This window comes from Crinia signifera, chromosome 8 (genome assembly GCF_055691185.1).
Source record: "Crinia signifera chromosome 8, ASM5569118v1, whole genome shotgun sequence".
Lineage (NCBI taxonomy): Eukaryota > Metazoa > Chordata > Amphibia > Anura > Myobatrachidae > Crinia > Crinia signifera.
The window spans coordinates 165,556,261-165,572,125 of record NC_139224.1 but is presented as its reverse complement, the minus strand read 5'-3'; the positions used below and the strand labels follow the sequence as shown (position 1 = coordinate 165,572,125).

General features: G+C 46.1%; 1 protein-coding gene across 2 annotated transcripts in view; it reads left to right on the top strand.

Annotated features, from left to right (window-relative positions):
• Positions 1-15,865, top strand: part of KANK4 (KN motif and ankyrin repeat domains 4) — a 152,078-nt gene that overhangs the window by 2,229 nt on the left and 133,984 nt on the right. For both annotated transcript variants that reach the window (XM_083157656.1, XM_083157655.1), the window contains exons 2-3: positions 10,712-10,801; positions 10,941-11,030. The gene's annotated coding sequence lies outside the window, so the exon portion shown is untranslated. The remainder of the gene's footprint in view (positions 1-10,711; positions 10,802-10,940; positions 11,031-15,865) is intronic.

Below are 15,865 nucleotides of genomic sequence, written 5' to 3'. Positions count from 1 at the left end.
ATTCGCACCACCTTGGGTCCACCCTACCCTCCTTTGTCAACGCCACCATCTATTACTTTTAGTAAAGTTGTGGCGAGCAAAGCTCCAGAACAACTTTAGTTCACTTGCATCGTTCTTTAGAGGGTCCAGCGTCACCAGCGCCTTCTCTGACTCCAGTGCAGCAATCGGCATCTGGAACGTTGCCTGCACCTGAAGCTAGTGTGGCCCTCGAGACACAACAATCCGAGACTGCACATCTACAGTTGCATTCCAACAGTAAGTTGTTGTTGTTTTTGTTTTTTTTTTCAAGTGTATTTTATTGAAATTTATTTAATTAAATTTAACATATAAAAAAAAAATACAAATACAAAAAATATATTACATGCATTTCCAGTAGTTACTTCCAAGTTCTGACAGAGGATTTGTAAATAAATATGTATATTAAAAAGGAAGTTCAGCACCGGCACAGGGTCCGTCAACATGACAGCAGGCATATATACGTTTCGGAGCATTCCGGTGTGTCACGAGAAACGTTGGAGTTCTGCCATAGACCCCAGATTTTGTCATATTTCCCAGGACAATTAAGTTTGGTAAACATAAAGTGCTGATGTGATAGTGTAGTATTAACCAACGCTACCCAATCTATCCCTGTCATTAATTTTCACTCATTTCCAGTCTATTCTGCACACCTCACAATCTTGTTTTTAGGGTAAAAGGTTGCACCAAGGAAGCTGGATAACTATGCTAAGCTACACAACTGTACGGCACAAACACGTGGCGCTGCAGCAGCAGACAGGATGGCAGTTTGAAAAACTGGGCTCTAAAAAGCATATAATTGCAAAAAAGAGGTGCAAGATGGAATGGTAATTGTTTCCTAGAAGGGCGCCCACGATTTTGATCTTAGGCATCGCAAGGAAAAAAATCGCGTCGATCGCATGCGGCCAAAAAATCGCATGCGATGCGACCGACGCGATTACCGCGATTTTACATAGGGAACAATGTTAAATGGCCCAATTGACCCGATTTCACATAGGGAACAATGTTAAATGGCCCACAGACCCCAAATACCCACCCTGAAGTGTGAAATGGCCCCCCAATTGTTAACGCCACCCCACGATCAACGTCAACCCGAAGCGTGGCGAGCGGCGGCGGTACGCGTCCTCCGACCTTTTCATACCCCCACTATCCACGTCGGTGTGGAGTTGAGAATAGATGTGGCGAGCCACCGAGCCCGAAGCGTGGCGAGGGGACGCGGAACACGGTCGGGGTCTCGTATTCCGCTGCGCTCGCCACGCTTCGGGCTCGGTGGCTCGCTGTGCTCGCCACACTTTCTATTTTAAACTCCACGCCGACGTGGATAGTGGGGGTATGAAAAGGTCGGAGGACGCCTACCGCCGCCCCTCGCTGCGCTCGCCACGCTTCGGGTTGATGTTGATCGTGGGGTGGCGTTAACAATTGGGGGGGCCATTTCACACTTCAGGGTGGCTATTTGGGGTCTGTGGGCCATTTAACATTGTTCCCTATGTAAAATCGGGTCAATTGGGCCATTTAACGTTGTTCCCAATGTAAAATCGGTAATCGTGTCGGTCGCATTGCATGCGATTTTTTTTCTTTTGGCCGCATGCGATGCGACCGACGCGATTTACATTTCACCATGCATTTCTATGTAAAATCGCGGCCGTCGCATCGCATGCCATTATAATGGCATGCGATGTACATGCGATGCCCGCGATGGGCGCCCTTCTAGGAAACAAGTACCGATGGAATTGTCCTTGGGCCCTCTCACCCTTATGTTGCATAAATAGGACATGCTCACTTTAACAAACCAATCATTTCAGCGACAGGGTCTGCTACACGACTGATTGAAATGATTAGTTTGTTTGGGCTCCCACAAAAAAAGAAGTCACCTCTCCCTGTACAAACTGGCTCTATAGAGGCAAGATGTTGTCCTCATCCTCAGATTCCTCACCTCCTTCAGTGTGTACATCCTTATCCTCACAGATTATCAATTCATCCCCGCTGGACTCCACAATCACAGGTCCCTCTGTAATCTCTGGAGGCAATTGCTGGTCTTCGTTCAAGAATTGATAATTAATTTTGATGAACATCATCTTCTCCACATTTTGTGGAAGCAACCTTCTAAGCCGCTCACTGACCAGGTTCCCCGCTGCACTAAAACTCTTTCAGAGTACACACTGGATGGGGGACAACTAAGGTAAAATAGAGCCAGTTTGTACAGGGGCCTCCAAACTGCCTTTTAGTCCTGCCAGTAAGAGGTATGGACTGTCTGACATGTCTACTTGGATGTTGTCACCAAAGTAATCCTCCACCATATTTTCAATGGTGACCACATCCAATGCAGCGACAGTAGACATGTCGGCAATTGTTGACAGGTCCTTTAGTCCGGACCAGATGTCCAAACTCTCTCCTGCCTGCCCTGCATCCCCGCCAGCGGGTCGGGTTGTATCGGAAATTTCAGCTGTTTCTTTGCAACCACAGGTGTGTGAGAAAATGAGGGAGGAGCTTTTGCCATATCACGGTCCGCTTCAGATGACAATCTCCTGACCAGCAGGTCTTTGTAGACTTGTGTCTGCCGGAAACAGACGCAACATACAATTTAAACCGAGAATCACGCACGGTGGCCAGAATGTATTCCTCTGACTTTAACAGACTGACCACCCTCATATCCTGGCAAAGCGTATGTAGGGCTTCATCTACAAGAGTTACATGCTTTGTGGAATCGCAACGCTTTAGCTCCGCCTTAACTTTCTCCAGCTGCCTCTGCAACAGCCTGATCAGGGGAATCACCTGACTCAAGCTGGCAGTGTCACAGCTGACTTCACTTGTGGCAAGTTCAAATGGCTGGAAAACCTTGCACAACACGGAAATAAAACTCCACTGTGCTTGAGTCCGGTGCATCCCCGCTCCTCTGCCTATGTCAGAGGTGGCCGTGTAGGCTTGAATGGCCTTTTGCTGCTCCTCCATCCTCTGCAGCATATAGAGGGTGGAGTTCCAGCACGTCACAAACTCTTGTTTGAGGTGATGGCAGGGCAGATTGAGCAGTTTTTGCTGCCGCTACAGCCTTGGGCAGAATGGTGACAGTGTCCAGCATTTTTGCAGGTCACTGCAAGCATCTCCTGCACACTCCTGTCAGTTGTTAGGAAATGCTGCACCACCAAATATATTGTGTGGGCAAAACATGGCACTTGTTGGAAATTACCCATATGTAACGCCCGCACAATGTTTCTGTCGTTGTCCGACACCACAAATCCCCAGGAGAGTCTAATTGGGGTAAGCCAATTTCCCTCAGTTTCTCTAAGAGGTAGTCGGCATTATATCTCTTATTGAAACTGATGATACACAATGTAGCCTGCCTTGGAAGGAGCTAACATGCAGGAGATGCTGTTGCTGCAGAAGGTGATGCACCTACCCAGTGGGCTGTCAGTCATATAGTCCTTAGTTTGCCCTGAACCACTTGTCCGTGGTTAAGACGACAGTGGGTACAACCGCATTTTTCAGGTCACGAGGACGCCCTTTCGGACCTCTCTGTACATCCTCGGTATCGCCTGCCTAGTGAAGTGGAATCTAGATGGGATTTGGTACCAGGGACACATTACCTCCATCAACTGACTAAATCCCACTCCACAAATGGCGGACACCGGATGCACATCTAACACCAACATAGCTGTCAAGGCCACATTTATCCGCTTTGCCATCAGATGACTGCTGTTGTACTTCATACTCATGATGAATGACTTTTGGACGGTCAATTGCTTTGTGAAAGATGTAGCGTTCTTACGACTTCCCCTCTGGGACGAGGATCAACTCCCAGCAGCAGTAGTAAGCGTACTCCTCCGGAGGTATCCAGGATGGAAGAGGAGTCAGTCATGCCGGTGACATGGCATGCAGGGCTACCTCCGTTCCAGATGGAGGAGGAAATTGACGAAGAGTGACTTGCTGGTGTGGTTTTCAGGCGCTTGCATACAACATGATAAAGGGATTTAGGTGTCCCTCGACTGCTTACAGTCCTAGCCACAGTTTCTAAACTAAACTGGAACTTATGAACTAACTTCAGGTGGTGCATAAGCAAGGATATCCTTAGGTGGCCAAAGGCCTTACCCCTGCTTATTGCAGTTTTACATAAGCTACATATGGTGTGGCAATTGTTGCATCCCACGGACAACAACTGTCTCGCCCGGTGCCTCATTTAACCTCATCACCATCAGCAGCATCCTCCTCCTCGTCAACTTCCTCCTCAGCGCCAGCTAAATCAATTACCTCCTCCTGGTGTACAACATTGACAACTTAAAAATCAGGAACTGGTCTGTGGGTGATCCTTCCAGCATATGCAGAGGGTGTGCTGCAAATGGTAGAAGGAGCCACCTCTTCTCGTACAGTGATGGGAAGGTCCGGAATTGCAACCGCCAACACCTTGGACTCCTGGACATTGTGATACCATGTTTTCAGAAGACAGAGTTGTTTGCTGTGTTTTTGATGGCAGCTTAACTGTCTACATTTCTAGGGGGGTGGGGAGGATGAGGGATGTGATCGTCATGTGAAGCTGAACCACTAGTCAAGAACATAGGCTAGGGCCTTAGCCGTTCCTTGCCACTCCATGAACTTTGCCATTTTCTATTTGACAGGCCCTCTACGATGACATTGGGCTTTGGCCTTGGTAGACGACGTTGATGTCATTTGATGTTCTATGTCTTGACTAGTGGTAGCAGCAGGGCAGGCGACAGGGGGGGTCAAGGGGGACAAGTGTGACGGGCCCCAGAGATATAAAGGGCCCTCGAGCTTCCATGCCCGGGCATGGCCACTGCCTGTACCAGCTGGCCTGTCAGTTACCCTTGCGGGCCGGCCGTCTACTGTGCACCATCTGTTTTTGGCTGAGTCTGACTGACTCACTGTGTGCCACTGCCGTCTACTGTGTGTGCGCCCTGCAACTCGGCATGCAGAGCCATCTACTCTGTGTGTGCGCACAGCCTGGGGCTGCAGGCGTACAGCCATACCCACCGCTGGTGCTGTGGCCTCAGTCTCTGGCTCCTGTACTTTTACTTTTATATATTTGCAATTATATATGTTGCAGATGCATGTTGTCCACTCACGTGGGCATGTGTATAATTTCATTAGTTTTATAGTTTAAAAAAAATAAAACCTTTTTTTTGCTGTTTTATAAGCCCTAAATAATTCTTGCATCAGGTAATCATAATTAATTCATAAAAAGGTTAAAGCACGAATAGCATATGTGTTAATTGACACCTAGCACATCACGCAGCTGACTGGCTTGGTCACAGGGGCCAATTTAAATTTACCACTTAACTATTAAAACAATTACATATTATAAATACAAACTTCTTAATCACTAGAATCTTTCTGTTAACAGATGTAAAGCTGGGTACACACTAGACGATACTATGAACGATTTTCAGGATTCCGAATGGTCTGAAAGTCAAAATCTTCATATTGTCTAGTGTGTATGCACTATGTCAATGACAATGCACACTCCCGCTTGTCGTCAGCGCCATCCTCCATCGTCTGTACATGCAAGACAACGCACGACATCGCAGCATGGCCCTTGCACCGTCGGTGCTGGAATTAGTTAGATGTCGCTGGAGACCTACAGTAAGTGCATCCGCAGCTTGTGCCGCATACAATGGTTTCGGTAAAGATTATAAATTGCAATTACAAGTTCATTCATAAACATTTGTTTCGCTCAGGCTCATTGTCAGATAATATCTCACATTAAAGAAGCAACGTTCCCAGTAGTCAATTTGTGATGCAAAAATGAAAGCGATGTTGGAGTTTAATGAATTTATTACCATTCCCATTTAGCAAAAAACTATGCTGAGCATTATGAATGCAGGCTGCAGAAAATAATTGACAATACAGTTATTATATGAACTATGCAAAGTTTTCCAGCCAGCTGTGATACAGACAACTGCCCTAGTATAGTGCGGCATTCTTCAATGCACAATGTAATATGACATTTCTCTGAATCCAGATTATCTCACCAATTGCTGGGACATTTATTAATCCGTTGCGTTAAGAAATTAGGAGATTGGAAGCAAGTCCATCACAAGGGTTGGGATCATTTGGTCTACAACAAGTTGGTCGACAATCATTAGGTCAACACAAGCATTAGGTTGACATGAACTAGGTTAACAGTCAAATAGTCGACATGGTGTTTTTGACTGATTTTGCACTGAATGTCGACATGGACACTGGTTAAAGTGCACCACGTCCCCTCGCATGGCTCGCTGCACTCACCATGCTTCGGGCACCCCAATCATCACAGCAGGGGTGGATTTAAGGGGGGGGGGCGAACGGGGTGGTCGCCCCCCCCCCCTAGGCCAGTGGAATCACTGCGGGGGGTGAGGGTATATTCCTCACTGCCGCTGCGCCGCATCTGCACCCGCACCTACTAAGTAATGATTGTAGTAATGATGGGGAGGTGATGACGCCGCCTCTCTCATCCAGTAGCTGATATAGCAGGGCTTTCTCTCCCCATCCTGCCGTACTATTGGCTGGTGGGCTGTAAATTAGGTGGTTTGCCACCCTGATTGCTCACAGACAGTGTGCGGTGGGCTGTGTCTGCAGCACGGTGGGTGTGTGCCCGGTTTCAGGATGAAGTCGCCTGATGAGTGGGAGCAGCCACAGCCTGGAGCTCCCCTGTGTGTGCACTGTTCGGCTGCTGCTGCGTCCGGCTGCACATACAGTGTGTTTGTATGTGTGATATACTATGGGCGGTATTCAATGAGAATACCTGCGAGGTGCAGCAAATCCTTTTTAGGATTCGCTGCACATTCGCCACGTTCCGGAGCCGGCGGGCTCCGGTATTCAACGTGTCAGGGGCTCGCTGCCCCTGACTGGCGAATATGAGCTGCGGCGATTGCCGCAGGGAGCCTGAGGACGGTGCCAGGCAGAGAGATGGTAGTCTCTCTGCCTGCCCCAGAACTTTGTGGGGGGTAGGTGGGCTCCCCGGGTGCCAGGCAGCACAGGCTGCCCCCCGGGGGTGCCAGCAGGGGAGCGTATATTCACTACACCCGATCGTAACGATCGGGTGCAGTGAATATATGAATATGTAATGAGCGGCTCCGGCGCCCCCTGCTGGCTGCTGTGTAAAAAAAAATATATATATATATTTTTTTTAAATTAAATATATATTCATGTGCTTACAGCACATGAATAAAAATAGCATGCCTCAGAATAAAATTCCTGATTTTTTGACACCAAATGTAAAAAACAAAACACTTTATTTTAAAAGTTCACATTCCACTTCACCATAAAAAGATTGCGATTGCTACTCGGTGAATCATGGTGAAAAAAACCTTGAAATGTATTCGCCATGTGGTCATTGAATAGGGTGATTCACCGTTTTAGTCAGAAATTCGCCAAACAGCACAAATTCGCCATAAAAACATGTCGAATCAGGCTCATTGAATACCGCCCTATGTATGTATTTCAGGTGAGCTGTGTGTGATGTGAAATGTACATGTGTGTTTGTGGTGTGCTATGCATATGTGTGCAATGCAGACCCCCCCATGCAGGGTTTTTTCTTTTACATTTATTATTGTTTTATTATTATTATTATTGGGGGGGGGGCATTCTTACAATGGGAGGAGTCAGGACTGGAGGGGGAGGGTCAAGTTTAAACAGTAAACAACCCCCCCCCCCCCTAGAAGAGAAGTCTAGATCCGCCACTGCATCACAGGCTCAGAGTAGCCAGAGACTTATACCCCTTTCACATCGCAACTTATTACCTGTACAAGCCGCTTTGACCCGGTAATTAGTGCGATGTAAAAGGGGTTACTGTGTCCCGTAAACAGGTAGCAACACGGCAATACGAACTGGTAAAAAAGCAGAGTTCTTACTGGTTCGTTGCCATGTTGCTTCGTGGTGTGAACGGGTTAAACGAGTTGAGCGACCCATTTCCCGTTCACACTGAAGGAGGCAGCGCTTGAGGCAGCGCCAGCTCTAAGTGCTGCCCCCTTCCCCGCCCCCGATGACACACCATCTCCCCACCGCGCCCCCTGATGATGTCAGCGAACCGGCACTATTGCCGGTTCACTGTGGGGATGTGAACATCCCAAGATGAAGGTTTGTGCCAGGACTGACCCGTTTCAAAGTCCTGGTGCGAACCTACATTTTGCGATGTGACATAACTCTGTGGCTGTGATGAAAACCTGCATATCTGGGCTGTTGCCGACTTCACACACCCTCCCCTAAAGCACTTGGGCAGGTGCGGCCGGAGCGGTACTGCTGCACATCGTGACCTCTGATATTACATCACGCTGTGCAGAGCCGCACAGCTGGGCATTCAAAATCCGGCTATTTTAGGGCCAAATCCCAGGATCCTGGTATTGGCAACACTAATTCCAACTCTCATTGCCTCTTTTCCACCTCCAACCCTGCTCTGCCCACCACTGTATCTCTGGTTTGTATCTGAAAAAGACCAGAGTGAGCTAGAAGCACCAGAACAGAGAACAACACCCCAGACAGACATAAAGGAACTGCACAGGTTGTAAAAGGTGCAGGGTGCTAGATTGAGCACTGTGTTAAGCAGATTATAAATCAGTACTCAGGTACCAGGTAATTTTGTGGTCTGATATACAGATGGAGCATTTCTCAGCCAGCGCTGGGAATCGCCAGATTCCCATAGCTGGCGTACACCGGCGGAGAGGTGCGCCATCTGACTGGGTATTTTTTTAGGGTACTGAGGGTACGTCTGTACTAAACACAAGAACAGTGGTAGGGCCCCAGAGAGACCCTCCATACCCCTCCAACCAGGAGGCAGATATTGATCGACAAATGTGTTCTAAAAACTGTTTTACTCATAAGTATATCCACAGAGTGATTTTGTCCAACATATTAGACTTTAGCTATGAGGAAAAATGTGTATCATTTAAAAAAAGAATGGTAAGAATATAAATATATAGATTTATCATAAAAAATAAGGCAATAATTAACATATGAATGTAAGTTATTATGCACAATAAAAAAAAGACCCCAAAAATTATAACAATCATTAAAAAAAGCTTCAGACAATGTAATTATATATAAAGGAATACACCTTTAAACATAAATACATCTCTATTCAGTGGGTGCAGTATATTTAATTCCAAGAAATGTATCCAGGGCTGGTTCAGATAGAGTCCGCCTACGGATGGACCTTGCTATAGAAAGAGCATTTCGATTTTTTGTATATTTATTTAATCATTTGTAACCTTTGCGCGCTCGAAACTAGCATTGTAATTTCTTGGTTAAGCGTTTACTCCGTACTGAAGTAAAAGTGAATAGATACCTCGCCCAATAAACCTCTATGCCTCGCCCAACAAATAGATTTTGTTGGTCGAGGTATAGAATTTGTGATCAACAGGGCACCTGGATTCTGTGTGTGTGGTTATCCAATGCCAATGAAGAACTATTGAAGTGTATCCTTCATACTGGTACCAGCAGATTCCTGATTAGCAAGAGGGCACATGTAAAATATTAATGATCTGCCAAAGGTTGTCACGATTTGAAGTGGTTTGATGAAACTTGACAGAGTATTACTGTGTTGTTGTTATTGTGGTTTCTTTTTTTCTTTTTTGCTCTTTGTGTTTGCCTGGGGTAATTTGGATGTTCGTGACTATTATTTAGTGGAGCCATTGAGTGATTTCTTATTTCCTGGGAAATCATTTGGTTTAAGTTTAGTGATTTCAGAGTTGGCACAGAATTATTATTTTTTTATTTTATACCTCCTTTTTTTAGTTTTATAAGGAACAATGCTGCATTTATCTTGTCAGTTAATGTCTGCATAGATTTTTTTTTAAAGGACGATACCAGCAATTATTATTGGGTTGGCAAATGACCTATTTTCCGATGTATTCATAGATACAGAAGTTATTAATTGTTACATACAGCACTCCCCCAATCCTGCAGATCTGAGCAACATATCGGGAACATCGTCTAGTGTATATTTATAATATACATGCACTCTGAGTCGCTAGCAACATCTTCCGACGGATGCTCCATTACATACCCCCTATCCTGGAAATGCATACACCCTTGAAGCTGCCGGGTCCCATCAACAGTGATTTCAGGCACCCTGCAGGACATGCTTATTACAAAGTGTTCATCACTATAAATCTGTCTTGTTTTTCTAAAAATTATTATTGTGCCAAGAAATAAAGATATTTCATATTCTTTAACTGCTGTCCTCCACCACCAACATTTATTCCCATGAAGCTCTTACAAAAAGCCTTCATTTACTCACTCATGTACTCACTCATGCACTCACTCACTAATATTTCTTTATAAACTCAGAACTTAAATTAACCAGAACTATTGTAATCCAAACAACTCTCTGAAGTTCAGTTATAGAGCAATACAATAACCAAGCTCATGAGTTTACAAAGAACACAAAGACAGAACATTATTAAATGGAGGTTTAATATGATGAAAATAGTCACAACACTTAAGAAAATTTAAAAAAATAATAATAAAATGACACACTAATATAAATGCCATGAATTTCAAGTGAACTATTGCTTCTGCTATAAATTCATAACTTATAAACACACTGGTTTCCACCTACCGTGCCACGACCTCAGAGGTAATCTCAGCAGGGTTGACAGTATGCCAATGACATATTTTATACATTTTCAATACAAAAATACATTTTGTTTGGTAGATGATAGAAATATCATTTTACATTCGATTACATTAATTTCTATAGTTTCTCCTATAGGTTGAGACTTTTTGGGCCTGGTTCCGATGCAGAGCAGCCGCGAGAGCGGACGGCAATGAAAGCCAGTTTCACTATCTTCCGCTAATGCAGGTATCCATACGGCTTTGTGCATGTGATTGTGTCACCCGCTGCTTTTCCATTTGCAGCCATCAAAATTAGTAATTGCATTTAAACTTACCCATGCTGGGTACAAAAATTCTGTCAAAAACAAGCATCTTTTCTCCAATAGCATCTATCTCGGAACCTTGGCTACACGCTCTGGATGCTCCTGCGACATTCACACAAGCATTATTGGCCTCCCGTGATCACCGCAGAAAAGGTAGGTTACAAATAGCAATGGGGGCCTAATTCATCCAGGGTCTCTAATCTGAGAAGTCGCAGATGACTGCCAGTAGATAGCCGCCGCCCAGACAGCAATAGAAAACGCCCCGTGCAAATTTGTAGATGAAATGCGAACGGATCTCTGACCATTATCCACTTGCAGATCTGTACACCAATCCCAGAACATCGAAGTGACTTTGCCGTCTGTGCAGTTCTGAGTAGGTTTGAGGCTGCCACTTATCTGTTACTTATACAGGCTGGAAATTGTCAGCGCAGACGCCAGAGACCCTCCCCAAAAATACCTAGGCATGCCTGCTTATTTCCAAACCCACCCAGAACACGGCAGGCTTCGGCCCGGAAGCTCTGGCTTCCTGTCAATCATATTTCGACTACTTCGATCAAACTACGACTACTTAGCAATCAGGAATTAGTGTCGCTAACTGTAGCAGTGCATGCACCTTGTGGCACATGTGCACGCGCAGTCGTACCATAATTTGTCGCATTGTGAAGTTGCTGATTAGCAATTCATACTGAATTAGGCCCTGTGTCGTCCGGGTCACTTTCTTGGGACTGTTAATCACACACACACATACAAAACAAGTTCGGTTAGATTACCATGGTAACCGAAAACACAAACATCGCCAGGGCGGAGATAATACTTGCATTACTCTGTTGAAATTATCTGTTTCCTCACAAAGGAGATAATGCGACATACAGTACGTGTCTTAATGTTACAAGTGGCCAATGACCTGTTTTCACAGATTACTTGTCATCAGGCTGTTGCTCAGGATTCTGTAATGGAGCGAAATGATGACATCTTGACACTTCTGAAAACATACCTGCTAATAGTTTGTGCCAGATTCCCCACTAGGCAGCTCCCAATGGGCAGCGTCTGCTGGGGTGGCACAGCAGTTTTTGCATCACCGCCATCTCCCTTCCACGGCGTCTTCTATGCTCTTAAGGGTGGGCTTTAAGCTCTTTTGCATGGTGACTTCCATGTTGTCTTGCATCTTCAGAAGCTGTCCATCGCTCCTCCGCCGTCAGACAGCCTCTCTGGCAAGTTTTACAGTTGCCTTTTATTGTTTTCTCTAGTCTTAAATTAACGTTTCAGTGTATTGTTTACAGTTCTCACATCAGCAATAGAACACCATTGTTACATGATCCCTGTAAGCCTATTTACAACATCTCTGCTGCTTTCTAAATAAATAATTTATAACAGGGCTAGAAATGTACCAGTGATCTAAACCTAACCTGGTTGTAAATCAGGTATGACCTGTGACACTAGATGGCGCTATTGAGTATCGTCACGCACAGACTCTTCTCTCCAAATAACTGGTTTGAAAAATCAGAACAAAATGTTTTTTGTTTTTTTTAATTTTCTTTGTTTCCCCACGAGCGGTAGTCGCACAGTATAATGTATTACATTAGTGACTTTTCTCCTACAGCGCTAGTTTATTTGTTCTGCCTCAGCAAGCCCTATTTACACCCACATTATTTTCTTTGCCAGTTTGCATGCTTACCTAGAACGCTGGTTGACAGATCGTCATTCAGGGAGAACTGTTGTTGGAAATTCTGTCATTGTGCTGTTTAAAACATATAAGACAATATTATTGGTTGCAGTGGGGGATTCCTAGCAAAGAGCAATTTAAAAACTGAAAATGGTTGTACTCACGGTGCTCATGGGCAATTTTAACTATCTTCGCTTACAAGTTTGGCTATGTGCTATGGCCAAACACATTGTACACATATACCCAGGGGCTGGCTGGCAACTTTTAGCCTAGGGGGCAAGTCCAGAGCACTGGCCCATAATCTGGCAACTCTATGGCAGACGGAATGCTTTTGCGCGCCGAAGGCGCGCAGGAAAATTAGGGGCGTGGCCTATCACAAGGGGACATGGCCTGTACCATGATTGTATTGTCTACCTGCAGATTGCACATTTTAGCGAACCTTGTAATACCCATTACACATAAAGCCACATGCCGTAATGCCAATTACACATTATGCTGAACACCATGATGCCAGTTACACATTACGCCCAAAACTGCAATGCTAATTACTCAATACACCGCACACTGTGATGCTAATTACACATTATGCCGCACACCTTGATGCCCATTACACCCCATACTGTGATGGCAATTACCCAATGCTCTCCACACCGTAATGCCCATTACGCCCCATACCATGATGCCCATTACACCGCACAATGTGATGTCCACAGTGCCAGATATGCCCCCACAGTGCCAGATATTCCGCCACAGTGCCAAATACACATATGCCCCCACAGTGCCAGATATGCCCCCACAGTGCCAGATATGCCCCCACAGTGCCAGATATGCCCCCACAGTGCCAAATACACTTATGCCCCCACAGTGCCAGATATGCCCCCACAGTGCCAGACACATATGCCGCCACAGTGCCAGATATTCCACCACAGTGCCAAATACACATATTCCTCCACAGTGCCAGATATGCCCCCAGAGTGCCAGAGGCACGTATGCCCCCACAGAGTGCCAGAGGCACATATGCCCCCACAGAGTGCCAGAGGCACATATGCCCCCACAGAGTGCCAGAAGCACATATGCCCCCACAGAGTGCCAGAAGCACATATGCCCCCACAGAGTGCCAGAGGCACATATGCCCCCACAGAGTGCCAGAGGCACATATGCCCCCGCAGAGTGCCAGAGGCACATATGCCCCCGCAGAGTGCCAGAGGCACATATGCCCCCGCAGAGTGCCAGAAGCACATATGCCCCCACAGAGTGCCAGAAGCACATATGCCCCCACAGAGTGCCAGAGGCACATATGCCCCCACAGAGTGCCAGAGGCACATATGCCCCCACAGAGTGCCAGAGGCACATATGCCCCCACAGAGTGCCAGAGGCACATATGCCCCCACAGAGTGCCAGAAGCACATATGCCCCCACAGAGTGCCAGAAGCACATATGCCCCCACAGAGTGCCAGAGGCACATATGCCCCCACAGAGTGCCAGAGGCACATACAGTATGCCCCCACAGAGTGCCAGAAATACATATGCTGCGGGGAGGGGGGGGAGCGCTTACCCACCCACTGGCTGCGGGCCGCGCTGGATCAGCTCCTCCTGCGCTGGCCGCGGCTTCCAGAACACGGCCGCGGCTACAGGAAAATGGCCGCCGGCCTCCTGCACTGAGGACGTTCTCAGTGCAGGAGGCCGGCGGCCATTTTCCTGTAGCCGCGGCCGTGTTCTGGAAGCCGCGGCCAGCGCAGGAGGGTTGGAGGAGTTGATCCAGCACGGCCCGCAGCCAGTGGGTGGGTAAGCGGCCCGGGGGGCATATGGCACTCTGCCCCCCGGCCCAGCCCGCCCCTGGATATACCCCTTTCATATCGTAAATGGCGAGGGGGGAGGGGTGTCGCTCCGATGCTCACCCGCTCCCCCCGGGGGTGAGCTGCGATTCGGCCGCTCCACATGGAGGGGGGGGGGGGAGTTGGCAGGGGCAGGAGTGCATGGATAAGAGATTTAGTAGTGTCTTGTGTGAGATACGGTCGTATTTTGGATATGTTTTTTAGATGCATGTAACATGATTTGGAGACAGATTGAATGTGGGGAAGAAAGGACAGTTCAGATTCTAGGATGACCCCTAGGCAACAAGCTTGTGGGGTAGGGTGGATTGTCGAGTTGTCAACAGTGATGGAGATCTCAGGATGGTAACTGTTCTTAGTTGGCGGGAATATAAGAAATTCAGTTTTGGAAATATTGAGTTTGAGTTGGCGAGAAGACATCCAAGATAAGATGGCAGATAGGCATTCAGAGACTCAGTCCAAGACCTCTGGTGACAACTCTGGGGTTGATAGATAGAACTGAGTATCATCCGCATACAAGTGATACTGAAATCCAAAAGAGCTGATGATTTTGCTAAGAGATTAAGTATAGATTGAGAAGAGCAGTATGTTGTTGACCTATTGACTGTGGGGTACATTTTTAAAAGCTTAAATTTAAAAAAAAAAATCTGTAAATATTTTTTTTTTTAAAGTGTTGTTGCTCAATCAACCAATCACATTCTGCTGTTATTTTCTAGGATGCAGTAGAGAAACGATAGACATAATCTATTTGGTTGCTATGGGCAGCAGATTTTATTCTTAGGAGTAAATTTACCCCCGTCTGTCCAGATGGTGAGGATACCTTTTCATTGGATCTATTCCAGCTGTGTATTGGATACTATTGTGTTTAAAGGGAAAATTTGTGTCCTATCTAAAGAACTAGAAATACATCACTTTAACAGCAGTGTGTGGGGTTGATCCTATTCTGTGCGGATGATTCGCACGTGCGAATCATCACAGCATTTTCAGCATTTAAAAGAATGAAAAACGCACTCAACTGGCACCTCGCGCCCTTCGGGCCTAATAGGATCGACCCCATAGTCTAATATACATATGAATATATTCAGTGAAATTGAAGGTGGAAAACTTTATTAAAACATTAGCAAACTGTCGGCTAATCGTATCAGTACACTGAAGACATGTGCTTTCCATTTACCATATTGAGGACTGTGTAACCGCGGCTCATGTAGGAGTAAGTGACACCCTGATTAGTCATGAGGCTTCACTAAACCACAGGTCGATCTGGAACCCGGCTAAGTACAGTGGAGGCATCCAGTCTAATATCGTCCTTTGGCAGCATATTATTACTTGGAAAATTGCTTTCCAGTTTATATGTTCAGGACAGAATGTGGAAATAACTATTACAGAAACTTGTAAGCGACCTGGTTGCTAGAACCCTGCACCAGGTAATGTCAGCATTACAATTGCACTTCCACCACAATCATTTGACCCCTATACCCCATTAGAAAAACAAA